Below are 20303 nucleotides of genomic sequence, written 5' to 3' on the forward strand. Positions count from 1 at the left end.
AATGATTCCCAATTCACTTCCCTCTTGGGGGAGAGGATCTTTGGTCTGATTGGGTAAGCAGCAGCCACGTGCTGCTGGAGACCTATCTGATTGGCTCCCCCTGCCTGGCGGAAGCGGGTGGGCGTGCCTTTCTCACCTGCTTTCTGATTGGGAACGCAAACGTGGCAGTTCCCTTGTGATTGGTTGTCTTCTCTCCCCTCGCCCCTCGGAGCAGGGAACAGGGGGAGTGGGAGGGGCTTACCTTCCTTCTTCCGCCCTCCTCCATTCACCTTCCATCTTCTTGCGCCTCCCGCCTCCCCTTCCCTGAAGCGCCCTTGTCAGTCTGGAACCTGCAATGCCAGACGGGAGCAAAATCCTGGCGGGAACGAGAAAGGCGATTTATGCTGAGTCACTGTCCCCCGCCATGTTGGCCTTTGTCCCAGTCGCCATTTTCTTCTCGTGACTTCCCAGCCGGAGTCAACGGGCCCAGTAAGTTAGCTGTGGGATGGACCGGCCTGCAGACAGGACGGCTTCTTTCACAGGGTCCTCCAGGTGTCCTCCCCCGTGGCCCACGCTGCAGTTCTACAAGTAGGCCTGGTGTGTCTGTCAGGTGAGCCGCTCCCGCTTCCTGGACTGTGGACAGGTAACTTTCTACTTCGCTGGTGGGTAGAATCCACATGGGATTAATTTTTGCCCAAGGTAGGTGCTCGCCACGTGCTTACGAGGACATTCATTAGTTCATCAGCTCCTAGATGAGCCCCTGCTGTGTGCTGGGCTTGTTTTTTAGGTGTGAAGGAGATGGTGGTAAAGAGAAACAGATGATATTTCTGGTCCTGAACTTGGGGAGAGATCTCATTCTGACCCCCCCCCCCATAAGTGCATCCAGCACTCTGGAGGCTCCCCTGGTATTCTTGCCTGAACGTCTGATCTAGTCTAGGAAGCCTTTCTTTAGGAGCTTGGACTTAAAAGCTGTCTTGTCTTCCAGTCGTGAGGAAGAAAACATCTTATTTCTCTGGCTTGTCATTTTGCCAGTGCTCCCAGGTAAAGAGAGCTGAAGGAGATATTTCCTGTTTGCATAGTGGAAGTTGCTTGTTCTGTGTCCAAGGCCTCTTTGGATGTTGATTAGAAACCCAAACGAACAACAACAAAAAAACCTGATTAAGGCTGAAAGGAAGTTGGGGGTGGGTGGGTGGGACACATACATCAGTGCTCACAGGCTGAAGATTCTATTACTCTCAAGCTTTTAGGCTGGGCCAGGCCAGGAAAAACACCCATTTTGCCTCAGTTCATGGTGGGTCTTCACACCAGAAAACTCTGGGATTGGCCTTGGCTCACCTTTGCTCCTTAGTCTTAACACTTCTGATGGAGAAACTCCAGTGTTAGCATGGTACTATTTATTGTTTTAGAAAATTCCCTGTAAGCAGTGTGTGACATAAATTTCAAAGAATAGAAAATCATTAGTTTCGGTCAATAGATCCCTTATTACAGTAAGACCTTGTATTACAAGGAAATATGGAGACTTTCTTATTGAGGTGGGGGGGGGCATTTGTACAAATATTTTGTTCTGAATTGGGGATAAGCATCTTTAAGATCATTCTTGCTAATTTATATTGAATTTCTATATACAGAAATGTGTTCCAGAGTTCACAGGAAAGCTTGATGCACCTGAGATTTGTAGCAATGTTTTCCTTCTTTGTGTGGGAAACACAAAAAGTAGAACACTGAGCAGAGAGGGTAGAGTATGTGCATCCTTTTTTGTTGTTGTTAGTCATGGGTCTTCAACTCTGGGCCTGAGCAAGGCCCCTCAGCTCTTGAGCTCAAGACTTAGCACTCTACCTCTTGAGCCACAGCGTCACTTCCAGTTTTCTGAGTGGTTTATTGGAGATAAGAGTCTCACGGAGGAAGGTGGCTCGGTGGTAGAGCGCTTGCCTTGCATGCCTGAGGCCCTGGGTTCAATTCCTTAGCACCACATAAGCAAAAAGAAAAAAGCCGGAAGTGGTGCTGTGGCTCAAGTGGTAGAGCACTAGCCTTGAGCTGAAGAGCTGAGGGACAGTGCCCAGGCCCAGAGTTCAGGCCCCACGACCAGACCCCCCGCCCCCAAAAAAAGAGTTTCATGGACTTTACTGCCCATGCTGGCTTTGAACCATGATCCTCAGATCTCAGCGTCCTGAGTAGCTAGGATTACAAGCATTAGCCACCGGCGCCCGGCAGGGTATGTGCTTTCCTGTGCTTGCTTGCTTACTTCATTGGTTTTTGCCCTTGAGTTTCAGCAACAGCCATGGTGCTAAATATCTGCTGTCCTCAGGGGACTCACACAGAGTGGTATCTTCTCATGCTTTACTCTTTACCCTCACTATGATGCATTCTGCCAATCACTCCATACCCACATGGCCCAAGCACAGATTCAGCTCTTGGTTATGAGAGCCGTCAACATTCATGGTAGAAATTCAGAACACATACAAAACATAAGGAAGAAAATTGGGCTGGGAAGGTGGGTCAGTGGTAGAGTGCTTGCCCTGCATGCATGAGGCCCTGGGTTCAATTCCTCAGCACCACATAAGCAGAAAAAAAATGGAAGTTGAGCTATGGATCAAGTGGTAGAGTGCTAGCCTTGAGCTGAAGAGCTGAGGGACAGTGCCCAGGTCCAGAGTTCAAAGGCCCCATGACCGAAAAAATAAAATATATTTTATAAATAAATAAATAAATATGTATATATGCACATATATGTATATATGTGTATATATATATGGAAGAAAATAAACTTGAGGGTTCTACTGTATCACAGATAACCCATGGGAGGCCTTTTGGCATATTGCTTTGCCTTCTTTCTTTATGCCTGTGTGTGCCAGGTGTATTTTTTTTTAACACTTAGGAACAAATGATGTATTTCATATTCTGTGTTGCTTTTTAATTTCTATTTCTCCTTCTTAACTACTCAATGTTTTATAAACTTAATTAAGTTTTATAAACTTAATTTAATATCATAACTTGAACCCATTTCAGATATACAATTCAGTGAGTTTTAGTAACATATTCCATTCATACAACTATCACTACCATCTTTAAAATTTTTTTCATTGTGAAAATATCGTACAGAGGGGTTACAATTACATGGGCAAGGTAATGAGTACGTATCACTACCATCTTCATTGAGAACTGTGGCCTTCCACAGTTCAGGTTCCCATTTTACCACTAACCTCTAACAACTCCTAGTCTGCCCTGGGCCTCTCTAATATATGGTGTGTAGAGTGGGGTGTCCTGTGGATGCAATCATGCCCCATGTGGTCTTTTGCATCTGGCTTTGATCTCTTAAGTGTCTCTGAAGAAAGTTTCCTGGGAGGCAACAATGGAGTCTCTATCATGTCAGTGGTTGGTTCCAGTGTTCCCACAGGCCCAGCTCTTTTCAGGGCATTGGGTACTGTCATTTGGATATTTTTTTCTCCTTTTTTTATTGTGAAAATGCTGTATAGAGGGGTTACAATTACATGGGCAAGGTAATGAGTACATTTCTTATCAAGCATTGTTGCCTCCTCCTTTGTTTCCCCTTCCCAGCCCTATCCCTCATCCCCCCCCCCCAAAGTTGTAAAGTTCATTTTTCCACGTAACGTCTTGTACATCTCATTGTTGCAATGGGTCCACCTGTATCCCTATTTAAATGATTTGTTTTTTCCCTTCCCTTCCACAAATTATACCAACATCAAAAACAGTGAAAACAGGTTATACCGTGAGGGAGGGACATACAAAGCAACAAAGAAATATCTTATAAATATGTTAGAAACAATAGGAAGAAAGAAAAAAAAACATTTGAGTCCTTATCTTGGGGTTCATTTTGCCTAACATCAATTTATCTGCCCGTTTCTGCTTGTCTCAGACGTATACTAGTTATTACAAATAACTAGTTATTTGTTATTTGGATATTGTCTGCCCCCCTCTCTCTAGAGAAAGGAAAGAGGTGTCTGTGTGCTGGACTGTATTCTGAGTCCCAGAGGTCAGCAATTACAAATGTTCATGGAACTGTTGGGCACAATGAGGTATCTATCTCAGTATCTTACTGACCTTGGCAGAGACCTTATCTTAGGGCCAGAGATACTGCTTTATTCTGAACCAAAGACTATGTTACAGTTACTGATTTTCCCCATGAAGGTTATCTTTAAAACCAGAGGGCCAGGAAAATGTCTGCTTTGGAGACCATGTGAGAGCAGGGCAGGAAGCAGAGGGACTTGGTCTGTGACAGAGCCCTCAACACCCCTGCAAGTCAAACATCCTTTCTCTCCTACTGCACCCACACAGCTAATTAAAGGTCTTTCTCAAACCTTTGCCTTTCATAACTCAGAGCTTAACAGACTCCCTAGAAAAATCCAACCAGGATGTTTACAGCCTGCTGCCTCCAGACAAGTGGAAATGATATGGTTCCTGTTGTCTGGAACCTTGTTCACTCACTTCAAAGAGAGACTTCAGCAGTCACCTAATCATCTCAGCAGAAAGGAAACTTGTTTACTGTTCACACACTCTCGTCTCTGTTCACACACTCTCGTCTCTTGTCCAGGTTATATATGTACATTGTTTTGAGGCTAGTATGTCTCAAAGGATTGGTGCCTTCTGGTGAAGACATTGAATTATATGTCCCTTACAATAGAAGAGTCCCCAAACACCAAGAAGGGAAGAGTACATTACTCTCCTGGCAGAGATCCCAAGGGAGTGGATCTTCATGGGGACCTAGTGGGCATCCTTTAAACTCCCCAGCCAGGATCAAAACTACCCAACAGGTTTCCATGCTAATAATGATGCTTTGGTTATGGGGTTTATAGATCTTCTCACTCCTGATTTTTTTCTTTCTTTTTTTCCTACTGAGTCAGAGGTCATTGTAATTCATCTCCCCACAAATGGGCATACCTGTTTGGGAAACATCAGTGTTCACAGAAATAATGTATTTATAGGTATGGATTGCATGTAATGCTTTTCCCCAGAAAAGCAAATCCTTGGCTTTCAGTGATTATGGATTTGTTTTCAGGGATTGGGACATCAGACATACAACAGACCACTGTCCAACATAGGGCCTGCACACTTAAGTTCTGAAGGATCTCTTGATCCATAAATAAGGCTTTCCCTCATGTGTTGAGATCCTGTGTGTTTCCCTAGATGCCTTTGAAGAGATGTGACAGGCTACACTGCATCCTTGGGTGGCTCAGTGCCAGTGTAGGCCTGAGTTGGCTCACATTGGATTCCACAGTGGCACAACAGGGATCTGAGCATGAGAATGGAGCTCTGTTGGGTTCAATATCTCTTGGAGACTTTGTGACTTCCTGCCTGTCTTTTCCTCTCTCATTTCCTAGTCTCTCCTGAGCTATCTCTTGCCGGAACTTGACATTCAAAGCCTTTGTATTAGCATTAGCATGTCTAACTTTTTTTCCCCTTTATTCTATGTTCTCTCAAGTTACTGTCCTCACATAACAGCTGTTTGTTCTGGCCCTTTCTCTTGGTGGGCTTGAGGTTCCTCATCTTTCACGTGATCAGAGTACCCCTGCATGTGCTAAGTCTGCAGAGGCCTAGGTCCAACTCCCAGAGTTTATGCAGCCAACCTAACTGAGGGGTAGAGCCATCCCAGGGCTCTTCTGGTTCTGACCTCTGTAGAGCTGAGCCTCAGTAGAGGTCCTGGCCTCATCCCCTGAGCCTCTCTTGTGTCTCTCACCCTCATTTCTATAGCGCTGGTGATTTCAATGCTCATTTTGCACTTACACTCTTCGGTTTTGAACCATGAGTGAAATGTCACATCTGGGTTCTCACACTAGTTATAGCATTGAAAACCTTTTATATTGAGTTAGAGTCTGAAGACACTTGTGTATGTGACTAGTAGGACAGAGACCTTGCTTTTGCACAGGTCTTGGCACCTCCACCCCTCTGTCAACCTTCAGCATCTGGGAAGGATCCATGGTGTGGCTGCCAGAGCTGCAGGAGGCTATAGATAAAGACCATAAAGACCAGGAATGTTTATTCTTTTGGACATTCAGTGGGCATGCTGATGGCTAGTCTTGCACTAGGTCTTCTGTTGGGTGTTGGGTGCTGAGTGATTAGCCTAGGGCCTTGTGAAGGGGAGGGAGAACCATCACAGACAAGAGGGAGGAGTCTCTAGAGGGAGAGTATTCAGAACTGGAGAGGTAGCAGTGGTGGGCTGGGGTCATGGGCCAAGGCCTGGCCAGTGAGGGAGACAGGAGGCAGAGTGATTGCCAGGACCTCGTAGACCCTGCACAGGACTTCACATTTGGTGAAAGGCTCATTTCAATACAGGAGAGTAGTATGATCGGAGCCATATATAAAATGCTAATATATGAAGAGTGGATCTAAATCAACACATAAGATGGAATAAGGGTAGGGCAGAGCAGTGTGTTGTAGGAGGTTGTGCCTAGCTGGGAGGTGGAAGAGGCAGGGTGTGGGGCAAGCTCTCTGCATGTGGAATCCCTCTCAAGGTCTGGTTGTGGTTCTGGAAATGAACTAGAAATTCTTGGCCATGCTTGGCAGGTTTTCCAGTCACAGAGACTCAGGAGACTCTGAAGGTGGAAAGGATGCTCTGGTTGACTTGTTGTTTCTTGGATACTGCAATCTCAACAGTAGCTCTCTTCCCTTTCCCTGCATAAGCAACCAAATGATCCCTTTGCTCAGAAGGAAGGTTGGTAGCTAGCCCTGTGAGAGTAGACCTTTTGTGATCCCTTGGGAATCTGAGAAGCTGCTCAAGAAGATCTGAGCTTGGCCATAAGACTGGGAATTTGAACCCACCCACCACTGGCAGAATTATATGACTTTGAACAACTTTTTTTGTGGGGGGGGGTCCAGTCGTGGGGCCTGAACTCTGGGCCTGGGCACTGTCCCTCAGCTCTTCAGCTCAAGGCAAGCGCTCTACCACTTGAGCCACAGCGCTACTTCCGGCTTTTTTCTTTTTGCTTATGTGGTGCTGAGGAATTGAACCCAGGGCCTCATGCATGCAAGGCAAGCGCTCTACCACTGAGCCACCTTCCTAGCCCAACCTTGGACAACTTTTTGAAGTCTGGCTGTCACTTGTAAAACAATAGTGCTAATGCCTGTGTATGTATCTTACAGAGATAGCTGGATTAAATGACATAATGATGAAGAGAGTTTGTCCACGTCTGATATCATAGGTAATTAGTAAACAGGATTGTGGAATGATCTGTGTCTGGGTGACATCTTGCAAGTGATCCCTTAGCTGAGAGTTGTAATTATTCAGGTAAATACAGGGCTGGGCAAGTCTGCAAATACCCACACAGCCTTTCCTGGCAAATGTGTGTGTATAGGGGGGGTTGAAGGTACATGGAACACAGCTTTAGAGGGCATGGCCTCATTTCTCCATCTTCCCATCTTCACATCTTCTCTGCCTATGCCTGGAAACCAAGAGTCCTCCTCATAGCTCACTTGTATTGCATGAGTGGGTATTTTTACTATCAAAAGTAAAAACGGGTTACATACCCAGATTCCAGCCTTGCTATTGTGATCATTTTGGGACTCTGCTTCTAGCTCTCCATGGTAGATTTCCATAAGGCATCTGATGATTGGTTTGGAGCAGGTCTGTCTTGAGAAAGATGTGGCCTCCAGATAAATGCTGATGGATTTCAGCAGTGAATGAAGTGGCTTCTTCTGCCTCTATCTGAGGAGGAAGTCATTTTGCTCTGTGGTCAAAGGATCTGGGAAATGCATGAGGACTCTAGCTAGGTAGCTCTTACCTTAAGTATCCCCTGTGGCCTCTGAGAATCTCTGAGACAGCCAGCCAGAGGTGCTGAGCACAGGCAGTGGACAGGGAAGTGACAGGAACATAAATATTATGAATTGGCCCCACAGATCACCTCTTGTTGCCTGTGCTCTGGGCAGCTTGTCATGATGAAAGAGCTAATTTTCAGGAGCTGAGCTTGGTGGGAAGCCTTGAAGAGCAGAGGTGAGGTCCCAGCTCAGCTGTGTGTGTGATGTGTAATAATGGCTCGTCTGGCCCCAGTCCCATGACAGATGAATCCCCACAGGGCCTAGTTGGAGGGTTTGGGAAGTCTGTCTCATAGATAGGAGTGGGAGAGATGGGAGAAGAGGAAGCAGAGGAGAGGGAAAGAGCAAGTGGGAGGGAAGAGAACTACAAAGAAGTTTTCAGTGTCGGAGCAGCTTTTCCTTCTACCCTTTGCCCAGACTCTTCTGTAAGCTAAGGGATATTGGAAGACCCATGGGCGATATGCCAGGGGGTGGAGGACAGAGCTCATGTGCAGAGGAACATGGTAGATGTGGCATGTCAGAAGAGCTAACAGAATAGCCACCTAGGAAGATGGCGCTGATCACAGGGCACACCCTCCCGTGCTACCTTGGAATTGTTTTCAAAGCAGTTACTTTTCAGGTTCAACACTTCTCTAAAGTTTAGTTTAAAAAGCTGGGCTGTTGGATGCTTTGTATCTAAACAAACAAAAAACTAGAAAAATCCTACTTTTGAAAGAAAAATAAAACTTAGATCTTGGGACACAGCTGAACATTTTATTCTGTTTTGGTTTTTTTTGGTGGTTTTGGTTGGTCATGGGGCTTGACTTCTGGGCCTGGGTGCTGTCCCTGAGGTCTTCAGCTCAAAGGTAGTGCTCTGCCATTTGAGCCACAGTGCCACTTCCAGTTTTCTGGTGGTAAATTGGACATAAGAGTCTCATGGACTTTCCTACCCAGGCTGGCTTTGAATGGCAATCCTCAGATCTCAGCCTCCTGAGTAGCTAGGATGGATTACAGGCTGTGAGCCACCGGCACTGGGCTTGGGCATGTTTTTGTATTTTAAAAAATGTACTGCTTTAGGCTTGAAGATTCGTGATACTTGAACATCAGTATTTGAACTTCTGAATTACAGGTTGAACCATTCAGTGTCAAGCAACTAGAAAGAATAGTCTTTCAATAAGTTTTTCCTTGAGATGAAATCTGTTCGTGTGAAAATATGTTTCTTAAAATTTCTGCAAAAAGGAAAAAACATGATATTCTGGTCTTACTCTCAAAGTCTGGGAAAAAATGACAGCATAATATTCCAGTATTAGTTGAATCTTCTAGCTGAAGATGCGAAAGTTCCATTAACTTTGCAGATTTAAGAGTTTACATGGGGTGTTCTGCAGAAAGAGAGACATGTAATCACCACCTTCTATAAGGATTTTCTCTCCCTCTACTGAAGATTATGAACCACTGGATATATAATTAAATAATTAATTTCCTAGCTGGGTGTGGTGGGTTGTACCTTATTATCCTAGTACATAGGAGACAGAGGCCAGAAGTTGTGGGCCACCTGGGCTGCACAGTGAGATCCTGTCTCAAAACAAACAACAACAAAAACTTCCTATATTTGGAAAGTTGAATTTCTTAGGATTAGTTTAGATAATTTATGTACTTTATAATTATGTTGTCTGAGTAATGTCTCTGGTTGAGAGATTATATAGATATAGTTTCCCATGTGCCTAGATTCAAACCTCAGGAAAATATTAATTCCATTTTGCAAATGGGGAAGTAGATACTTAGGCTATTTCAAAGTCACATTGACATTGTTTGACCAAAGTTTAAACCCAGAATGTCTATAAACTTATGACAGTACTACTAAAACTGAATCAGTGGCAGTTTTAGATTGATGTTAAAGTTAGTAATTGATATTTAGGACATCAATTAGAAACGGAAAGTGTATCTGAGATTGTAATAACGCTATCATGATTTGTTTTTGAGCCATATACTCTGTGTAGAAAGAGATCTTAATGATACTAACTTCTACTTGTAGTAATCACACCCATAAGGCCATTTCTACAGAAACCTTGACAAGATCATTCAGTCTCTGATTTTTGTCCTGTGTTAACAATTTTACTTTTTTGACATTTTAAATATTTATTTCTATTTATGTTATATAAAATCTACCTTCCTAGTGTTTCTACTAAGGAACATTGCTATTAACCAAAAAATCTCTGTCATACTCCTCTATAGTCAATTCTCTTTCCCTACAACCATTCATAACTCTTTAAGAGTTTTGTCTTTTCTAGAATATCCTTATCATTGGATTCATAGAGAATGTTGCCTTTCGAATTCTTTTCTCTTTAAGTATAGTATTTCTTGATATTTAAGTTGTTACATGTAACTGTAATTCGTTCAGTGATGGGCTGAAAGTTTTTAACAACCTGCCTCCAGCCTCCATACATATTCCCCCATTGGTAGCATTTACTAATTATTGGAGAACTAATACTCTTCCTGGGACCTGTGTTTGAAACTCGCTAAGCCAGCTAACAGAAATTCTGAAAAAAAAAGGGGGGGGTTCTAGTGAGCTGTGCCAGCCAGCTTCAGTATATCATTGGGTATATTTCCTTGTTGTTGAGTAGTGTTCCCTTTGTGTCAAAATAACAGTTTTTCGATCAGAAAGTAATTGATGTTTGAGTTGTTCACAGTTTGGAGCAACAGTGAATAAAGCTCCTGCATTTACATCTGTGTGATAGACAAAAGTTTTTAGGTTTCTTGTGTTAATAGCTATGAGTTGAATTATTAGAAAAATTAGAGCTGACAAATCAAGAACAAAATGTTAGAGTATTCTTTTGTAAAATCAGTGGCTATAGAAAACTGCAGATTTAAGTTGATACATTATCTTATACATAGATTATGCCTCAAAAATTTGAAAAAAATCAATATGTATAGTGCCAAAAATATATTAACATCTTTGAAGGGTTGGGAAGCTGGAAATAGCATAAAAGGGCAAGAGGGGGTTCTAAATGTAGCCTATATTTAAAATATAATTGGTAAAGGGGTAATGATTATCTATAAGCATTGTATTTATAATCTGTATTGTTAAATGGCAACTCCTTTGAACAACCATGTAGATAATTTAAAAATAAATAAGATAAAAATAAAAAATAAAATAAAAATAAAATTGGTGATTATTTGGAGATATATATGTATTTATATATATGTCAAAGTAAATCAAACACAAAAAAAGGATATATTTTATTTCACATAAGTTACACCTCAGTAAAATTATTTTAAAATTATTTTAAAAAGTGGTTGCAGGGCACTAGTGGCTCATACCTGTAACCCTAGCTACTCAAGAAGCTGAGATCTGAGCATCACAATTCAAAGCCAGCCCAGTTGAGACTCTTATCTCCTATAAACTAACAATAAAAAGGCAGAAGTAGAGCTGTGGCTCAAGGGGTAGAGTGCTAGTTTTGAGTACAAGAAGCTCAGGAACAGTACCAAGGCCCTAGACCTGGCAAAAAAAAAAGAAAAAAGAAAAACAATAGTCAAGCAATGCAAAATTGTCATTTTATCTAAGCTCCTTAAATTACTATTTTAAAATTTTATATACACAAATGTTGAAAAATACATCTTTATGATGAATTTTCTTGGCCAGTCATCTCATATTTTAAAATCATGTATGTAGATCTCATTAAGGGAGTAACTTCATGAAATTTCTTAAGAGAGGTTCTGAATGTCTAACAATGTGTAGTGATTGATTTTTCATATATATTAAAATACGTGTTATATTCCATATCTGTAAGAGCTTACCATCAGATTTAAGGCTTGTTTTATAATCAGTAAAAATAGCAAATAAACTTGTAGATTCACAAATAATATAGTTAGCCCTATATTACATTTAGATGGAGAACTTATCACATCAAAATGGGTGTATTGTGAGTGAGGGGAGGGTGGGCAGTGGCTCAAGCCTGTAATCCTAGCTATTCGGGAGCTTGAGATTGAGAGAATCTCAGTTCAAAAATAGCCCAGGCAGGAAAGTCCATGAGATTCTAATCTAAATTAACTACCAAAAAAGACCACAAGTGGAGCAGAACACATCAAGTAAAAAAAAATCTTGTAAATATGAAAAACCAAATCAAACTAAAACATGACACCAGAGTAGCCAAACTAGCTAATGGAGAATTTGGGATGCACCCCCTCCCAGAAGTATGTGTTTTTTTTAACTATATTAATAACTTAGCAAAATGAGAACATTGCCTTCTTTTCAGTTTTTTAAAATAATACTTGTAAGGATTCTTCAAAGATTCTATCCACAAAAGGTAGATTCAGCCTCCAGTGCCAGCTGGCTTTCAGTGCCAAGAATAAGAGCATACAGAATAAGAGCATATGGATGTGAAAGAGCAAGAGGAAGCATGTATGGCTTTAAATAATTGTTTTGCAAAGCCAGTCTCATGCTTTAGACCCAAGATTGCTTTGAAATTTTGAAAAACAAAATGAAGCAGAGCTGTTCTGTTGTTCTTAAACAAACTACCCTATGACTGAAAACTTCCATGTTTCGCGGACTTTAGAACCTCAAGTCTAAGAAAGTATATTCTTTCTGTTATTTTTAATCTTCATTTTTCATGAAGTCTTTTCAACATCTTGTACTCCTGAGACCTTGTTTCATGCTTGCATTCACATCAGTTAAGTGCTAATTGTTATTCAACATATCTTTCAGATTATCCTCTAAATTATTACACTATTGCAATAGGGAACATAAGATCAAGGAAGTCAAAAGGCTGAACAGCAATGCATAAACAAAAAGCTTTATTGATTTGACATTCCATAGATGCTTCTAAAGTAGAGCTTTTTTGGAATGCATTGAATTTTCATTTTTAACCTATTATTTACCAGTATGATCAGTGTGAGCAAGCACACGTGTGCATGCACATACACATGCACCCATTTTTCATTCATTCTTCTGTCTGTATGCTTATTGGGTACTCCCAATAAGCACTGATTTCCCAGAATCATTCTTCCCTTTATAAATAACTAATATAAAATTAATATAAAATTAATATAAAATTGTGTTGCTTACTTTTCTCGTCACTGTTGCAAAATGCCTGACAGAAATAGCCTAAAAGCAGAAAGATTGATTGTAGCTCATGTTTTGAAAGTGTTATTTCATCATGATAGTGAAGAGCTGCTTACATTGTGGCAGCTAGGAAGCAGGGAAAGAACTACAGAGCACAGGGCCAGAGCAAGACAAAGGCCCAAGGACACACTTCTTACCTCTTCTAAAGAAAGGTCCCACTTATCTTCACTACTTTCACTAAGGCCATCATAATATGAATCCATCAAAGGATTCCTCCGCTAATTAGATCAGATCCCTCATGATCTAACCATATCTACAAATGCTTAACCTGATAGGCACACCCAGAGATGTGTCTTAACTGATCTCCTGTGCATTTCCTAACACAATAAAGTTGATAATTAAGACTAACCCTCACATTAAACATTGTCCAATATTCCTTTGTGTTTTCTTTTCAAAACTAGTTATGCTCCTTAAAACAGTAATACTTGAGACCTTAATCCAGCTATGATTTTTAAACCCTGAACCATTAAAATTTTATTGTCTTCCTAGAATTCATTGTCCTTTTTAGCACCTACTCTGGGCTAGCTACTATATGTAATTCAGGTTAAATTCAAAGTGCAGGGTATTCAGTAGTTGAGAGCAGCGCTTCCTGTAAAAGACATGCATGTGGACCCTGTGACAAACAGCTACAATCTCCCTTTTCTTTATACAATCATGGGCTATCCCAGCCATATTAAACTATTTCCCAAGGTGATCTTGTATTCAACTATCTCTATTTCTGGTTTAAGTTTAATGAAATAGTAATCTCAAAGATTTTCCATGTACTCCAGAAAAACATGAAGCACAGTCATACATCATGTTCTTTTTTTTCCAGTCATGGGTTTGAACTCTGGGCCTTGGGCACTGTCCCTCAGCTCTTCAGCTCAAGACAAGCATTCTACCACTTGAGCCACAGTGCCACTTCCGGTTTTCTGGTGGTTTAGTGGAGATAAGAGTTTCACAGACTTTACTCCCTGGGCTGGCTTTGAACCGTGCTCTTCAGATCTCAGCATCCTCTGAGTAGCTAGAATTACAGGCGTGAGTCACTAGTGCCTGGCACATAATGATTTCTTTTAGAACATTTAAGCTGGGAAATTGTAATTTCTTCTCAGTAAGAGCAGAGTAAGATTTTTTTTAATGATGTTCACAAAAAATTTAGAACCTTAGTACTACCATACTTGGACTGAGTGCTAATGAGCATCCTATAATTAAAGTGCAGATATTTAAGGAGGAAGGCCATATGACCAGTTTATATTTTCATCACAGAATCCACCTATATAATCTATTTAAGTTGCAGCATGCTGATTTATGTATCATAAAATTAGGATACTATAGAGAATGGATGGTTAACTCTGGAATATTATAACCTTGGGGAATAATCATGAGACTGTTCATCTCTAGCTATATGTCCTCTGAAACACTAACATCTCAAAGTACAAGATTTCCTAATATGCAGAATATGACTAGCCACAGTATTGTTGTGAAAGTTATACACACAAGTTTAACCATGTGTAGCACTCACTAGATGCCATGGAATGTTTGTACTTATATCTTGAATAATAGGATTTAATGAATTTTTTTTTTGTCGGTTGTGGGGCTTGAACTCTGGGCTTGGGCACTGTCCCTCAACTCTTCAACTCAAGGCGAGCGCTCTACTGCTTGAGCCACAGTGCCACTTCAGGTTTTCTAGTTGTTTTTTGGAGATAAGAGTCTCACGGATATGAGTCAAGCGGAAAAGGTCAGATAATGTGATGTTAGGAAAATGAACCCTTAAATATGTATTTTAATGTTTTCGTTTCTTTCATGCATGTGTTTCTAACGCATTTATAAGATTATTTCTTTGTTGCTTTGTATGTCCCTCCCCCACAGTGTAACCCCCGCTTTCACTATATTTGATGTCATTATAACATGTGGAGGAGATGGGGACAAACAATGTCGTTTAAGGATTCAGGTGGACCTGTTGCAACAATGAGAAGTACAAAATGTCATGTCAAAACCAACTTTACAATGTCGGTGTGGGGGGGGGAGGGGGAGTATAATTGGGTGGGGGGAGGGGGGAGGCTGGGAAGGGAGGTGAAGGCTAAACAAAGGAGGAGGCTGCAATGCTTGGTAAGAAATGTATGCATTATCCTGCCCATGTAATTGTAGCCCCTCTGTACAGTATGTTCTCAAATAAAATTAAATTAAATTAAAAAAAAAAAAAAGTCTCACGGACTTTCCTGCCGGGGCTGGCTTTGAACTGAGATCCTTAGATCTCAGCCTCCTGAGTAGCTAGGATTACAGGCGTGAGCCACCCGTGCCCGGCTGGATTTAATGAAATTTAATCTGAGATCTTGCTTTCAGTGAAATCATTCCTTATAAATGACACTGTCAAGTGTACAGTGTTAGGGAAAGAAGAGAGTAACAATGTCTAATTTAGCAAGAGAGTGTCTTGATTTTTCCTCTCCAAAATAATAAGATAAATTACTTTGAGATCCTAAACTCTTCATTGGATATATTTGATACACTAATGGAGAACTATACCAACAATATAAAATTTTCACAGGCTATAAGGATAGAAAGCAAGTAAGTATTGAATTCCTTTTCAGCATTTATTTATATTGAACATACTAGAAACTGTTATTTAGAATTACCTGTAGAGCAAGGAATATTGGCTTCTAGTGCAAGAATGTTCTCTTTCCCTTTCTGCCGCCACCTTTATCTGCCATCCAAGAGATTAAATTCCAAGTTACTCACTAGCCCATCAAGATTCTATTAGGTCTTATGCATCCTCCCCCCCCCCCCCCAGTTTCATTCCATATGGGAACAAAACCAAAAGTCATTACCTATGAACCAGAAAGCAGGCCCTCCATAAAATGAATCTCCTAGTACCGTGATCTGGATTTCCTAGCCTGCAGAATTGTACAAATTTAATTTTATGTTATTTTCAAGCCACTCAGTATACAGTATTTTATTATAGTACCCGAAACATACTAACATAGCTAATCAGATTTAATTTCTTTTTTTGTTTGTTTTTTTTTGCCGGTTGTGGGGCCTGAACTCTGGGCCTGGGTGCTGTCTGTCAGCTCTTCAGCTCAAGGCTAGCGCTCTACCACTTGAGCCACAATACCACTTCCAGCTTTTTCTGCTTATGTGGTACTGAGGAATTGAACCCAGGGCCTCATACATGCAAGGCAAGCCCCCAGATTTAATTTCCTTTTCAAATACTTTCTGGTGTTCCTTTATAGTACAATCTTCCCATGTGTTATAGTGGGCCATGTCTAAAGTTTGGTTAACTTAACTAACTAAAGCTTAGTTAAGTTTTTTTCTCCTTTATGTAACACTTTCTCACAAATTATGTTTTTTTGGTTGGTCCTGGGGCTTGAACTCAGGGCTTGGGCACTGTCCCGGAGCTGCTTTTGCTCAAAGCTATTACCACTTCAGCCACAGTACCACTTCCAGCTTTTTCTGTGTATGTGGTAGTGAGGAATCGAATTGAGGGCTTCATGCGTGCTAGGCAAGCACTCTACCACTAAGCCACATTGGAGCCCTTACAAATTATGTTTCAAAAATCTGTTACTCTGATCTGATCATTGTCACCTTTTGAAGGAACAACAAGAGGTAAGTTAATATTGATAAATTTAACAAAAGGTGAATAAAAATCTTGCTGACCAAAATAGGAAAACCAAGCAAGAAGATTCCAGTGAAAACTCCATACTTTGGAAACAGTTATTAAGTTGCCTCTGAAGGGATCCTGTGTACATAGTCAAAAGAGTTAATACCCTCCATTGTAGAACAGAGGCCAAGATAAAGGAGACAAGTGAAGTTGCATTATAAGGTTCTCTACCCATGTTAGCTAACCCCCCAGCATTTGGGAATGCTCCATCAAATGTTAAGTGATCCAGGGACATGAAAGATAAAGTCTGTGAGTCATTTTCTCAGTCCTTATGAAGCACAAGATCATGACTTCTAACCGGTTTTAAGCACAGCTCTCCTTGACAGCATTACATTTTATGCTGAGAATATGACCCATGAAATTAAGTTTAAAAGAACCAAGAAGTTATATTACATTATTCAAGAGATTAAAGTTAATGGACTAGTTATTTAAGTCAGCTTAACAATACTTCCACTTAAAAGAGTTTTTTTTTTCACTTAAGAATCTCAAGGCGGTCTGTAAAACTTCAGTTTATGAATTTCCCTCTCCCAATTTAGTAAAAAGCTGTAGCAGTTTACTTTCAATGAAATTTTTTCCAGTGGAAAAAGACATATTTGCTCTGAATTTAGCCCATTATAATACAATGAGAGAGGAGGGGAAGGGAGGGAGGAAGGGAGAACAGATAGATAAGATAGATATTGTTGGTTCTGCTTCTCTGGAGAAGTCTAATACCGTAATATATGTTAGCACAAGAACCAAAATCATAAAATAGATACAATGGTAGAACTAAATACTAATCTCTTCTTAGAATACAAGATTCTTGAAGGCGAGGATCAATCTTTGGATAGTTGCTATGTGATACTCAGTAAATGCTTAAAGTGATTTAATTAATATCCTAACAATAAATACTGTGACACTGAAAAAACATAGGTGAACTACTATGCATAAGACATAGCCTTAGGACTGTAATGTTAAAAGGTGTTAAATGAGTAAGTGTTCAGATTACCAGCCCAGCTATGCCAGATGGCTCAGAGAGAATATGAGCTTCCCAAATGTTATTCCAGGGAACAGAATGTTCCAAAGGAACTGAAAGCTAGGGACAGATGAATCACATCTGCCATTGTCATGGATACTGTTCATCTGTGTGAACTTGAAAACTAAAGCATTCTAGAGTAGACTAGTGGGCTACCCAGTTGAGGCTCATATGTTACTAAAAGACTTACGCCAAGAGAGCATCTTTAAATCTTTATTAACACCCAAAGTGTAGTTGCCCTTGAACAAAATATGCAAAGTGTACAAATAACAGTTTCTGTTCTTCTGTTTTGTTATTGCCTCCTCTAGGTACCCACTGGACAACTTGAAGAAATATCTTTAACTGTATTTCATCCCCAGATATTCTGACTTAGAAGTCTATTGAGTCAATTCAGAGAGCATACCCCATCCTAATCCTCCATTTCTGGTCCCTTCAATATAATCCAATTTTCTGTCCCCCACTACCCACCAGGTGATATCTAATCACTCATTTCAGTTTAACCAAAATCTCTGTTTCCTTTTTCTAATTTTCTGTTCAGTTACCTTGCTCAACACTGTCGAAATCCCTCACTTGCCCTTGTATTCAGAAAATAGACTACTTTTTTACTTAGCAGTTTTTTCTTCTGTTGCAATAGTTCCTAACCAAAATCTGTTTCATCATTTTACTGATTTCTTTCCTTTTTTTTGGCAGTACTAAGGTTTGAAAAAAATAATGTCTCACAGTTGCTGGAAAAGCACTCTACCACTTGAGCCAATCCCCTAGCTCAATTTTATTCTTTCTTTAGCACAGTTTATTATTTGACTTTCTTTGTGTGTTACATGTTATTTCTCATTTGTATCTTTTATCTATTCTTAATGGTATTTTATCTGCAACAAAACTGAGAAAAGATTTGAAGAGAGAGAGGCTTAATGAGGGAAATGTTTTCTGCTGTATATGAAACACAGGAGAGTATGAAACTTCAGAAGAACAGGTCAGACAGAAGATTAGAAAATGAGTCCAACTACTAAACCAAGTCACATTGTATGTGTGTATTGTGTGTGTGTGTGTGTGTGTGTGTGTGTGTGTGTGTGTGTGTGTGTGTGTGTGTGTGTGTGTGTGTGTGTGTGTGTGTGTGTGTGTGTGTGTGTGTGTGTGTGTGTGTGTGTGTGTGTGTGTGTGTGTGTGTGTGTAGCAACAGGTACCATGACTCAAAATTACATTTTTTAAGCATGCAAGAGGTATGGTGATCCTTATTAAACATGGACTCTCTAATTTCCTCTCATAATGCAATAAGAAAACATGAGAGTTTCCAGTGTATCCATACTACTCCCTTTCCATGATTTCCCAATAAAGCCAGGGTATCTTTGGGGGTATTTAGTAGATTATAACTTCCCATTGTGACTGAATGCTGGTAGCTAATCTCTGTAATCCTATTAGGAGGCTGAGATCTGAGGATCATAGTTTGAAGCCAACCTGAGTAGAAAAGTCCATCAAACTCTTATCCCAACTACCAAAAACACAGAAGTGGAACTGTGGCTCAGCTGTCAGTATAAAAGCTTAGGGACATTCCCCCACAGTATAACCCCTGCTTTCACTGTATTTGAAGTCGGTATAATTTGTGGAGGGGAAGGGGAAAAACAAGTCCTTTAAATAAGGATACAGGTGGACCCGTTGCAACCATGAGAAGTACAAGTTGTCATGTTGAAAATGAACTTTACAACTTTGGTAGGGGGGTGGGGAGGATTGGGGGGGGGGAGGCTGGGAAGGGTAAACAAAGGAGGAGGCTACAATGCTTGATAAGAAATGTACTCACTATCTTACCCATGTAATTGTAACTCCTCTGTACAGTATTTTCACAATAAAAAAAAAAAGACTAGTTGGGGCCAGAAACAGAATAATTTTGTTAAAATAAATTCATATAGTACACTTTAAAATTATTTAATTATAAATTTCTCTACTCTTCCCACTTTTCACCTGTTGGGAAGAAAGTTGTTTATTTATGGAAGTCTGTGAAGAAAATAAAGCAGCAAAACAACAACAACAACAAAAAAGCTCAGGGACAGCACCTAGGTCCTAAGTTCAAGTTCCAGTAGTAGGAAAGAAAAAAGCACACAAAAAACTTCCCAGTGACTGCCAAGTAAAATCCTTTGCTATTGTCTTCCAGCCCCATGATCTGGCCCTCCTTTATCTCTCTAGCCTGGTTTTGTACTATTTATTCACTTAACCCAACTGTAACACCCACTCTCTTAGATTTCTGTGCACTTTGTTTTATTTTTAAATCTCAGTTCAAATGCCATTTTCTCCTTTACTCTAGCATGCCATCAGAAAGAGTCCTAGTCATTCTCTGAATTATTGCCATATTTAAAACACTTAATGCTAGTAGAAATACCACATATTTGTTCACCTTCATCTTCACCTATTATCTCCATTACAGCTGATAGTTTCTTGTCTGCCCTGTCTTTTTGAGGTTTCACACGCTTCTGTGTTTCATATACATCAGCTGTAATGAAGGTACCTATTATCTCTATTACTTCTTGTGACTAGACCATTACTTGGCACATTATATGTTTTTGTTTGTTTTATGTCAGTACTGGGGCTTGAATTCAGGGTCTTCCTTAGCTTCTTCACTCAAGGATAGTATTCTACCACTTGAGCCAGACCTCCACTTCCTGCTTTTTAAACTTTTGCCAGCCCTGGGACTTGAACTCAGGGCCTGGGCACTGTCTCTGAGTTTCTTTTGTTCAAGGCTAGCACTCTACCACTTGAGCCACAGAGCCACTCCCAGGCTGAGGAATTGAACACGGAGCTTCATGCATGCTAGGCAAGCCCTCCACCACTAA

The 20303-nt window shown here is 40.6% G+C and overlaps 1 pseudogene; it reads left to right on the plus strand.

Moving 5' to 3' along the window:
• Window positions 1-557: 557 nt before the first annotated feature.
• The window catches only part of LOC138827139 (UDP-N-acetylglucosamine transferase subunit ALG13 pseudogene), a 51078-nt pseudogene continuing 31332 nt past the window's right edge, over window positions 558-20303 (plus strand).

Source organism: Dipodomys merriami, unplaced genomic scaffold (assembly GCF_024711535.1).
Source record: "Dipodomys merriami isolate MVZ:Mamm:240054 unplaced genomic scaffold, mDipMer1.0.p SCAF_151, whole genome shotgun sequence".
Classification (NCBI taxonomy): domain Eukaryota; kingdom Metazoa; phylum Chordata; class Mammalia; order Rodentia; family Heteromyidae; genus Dipodomys; species Dipodomys merriami.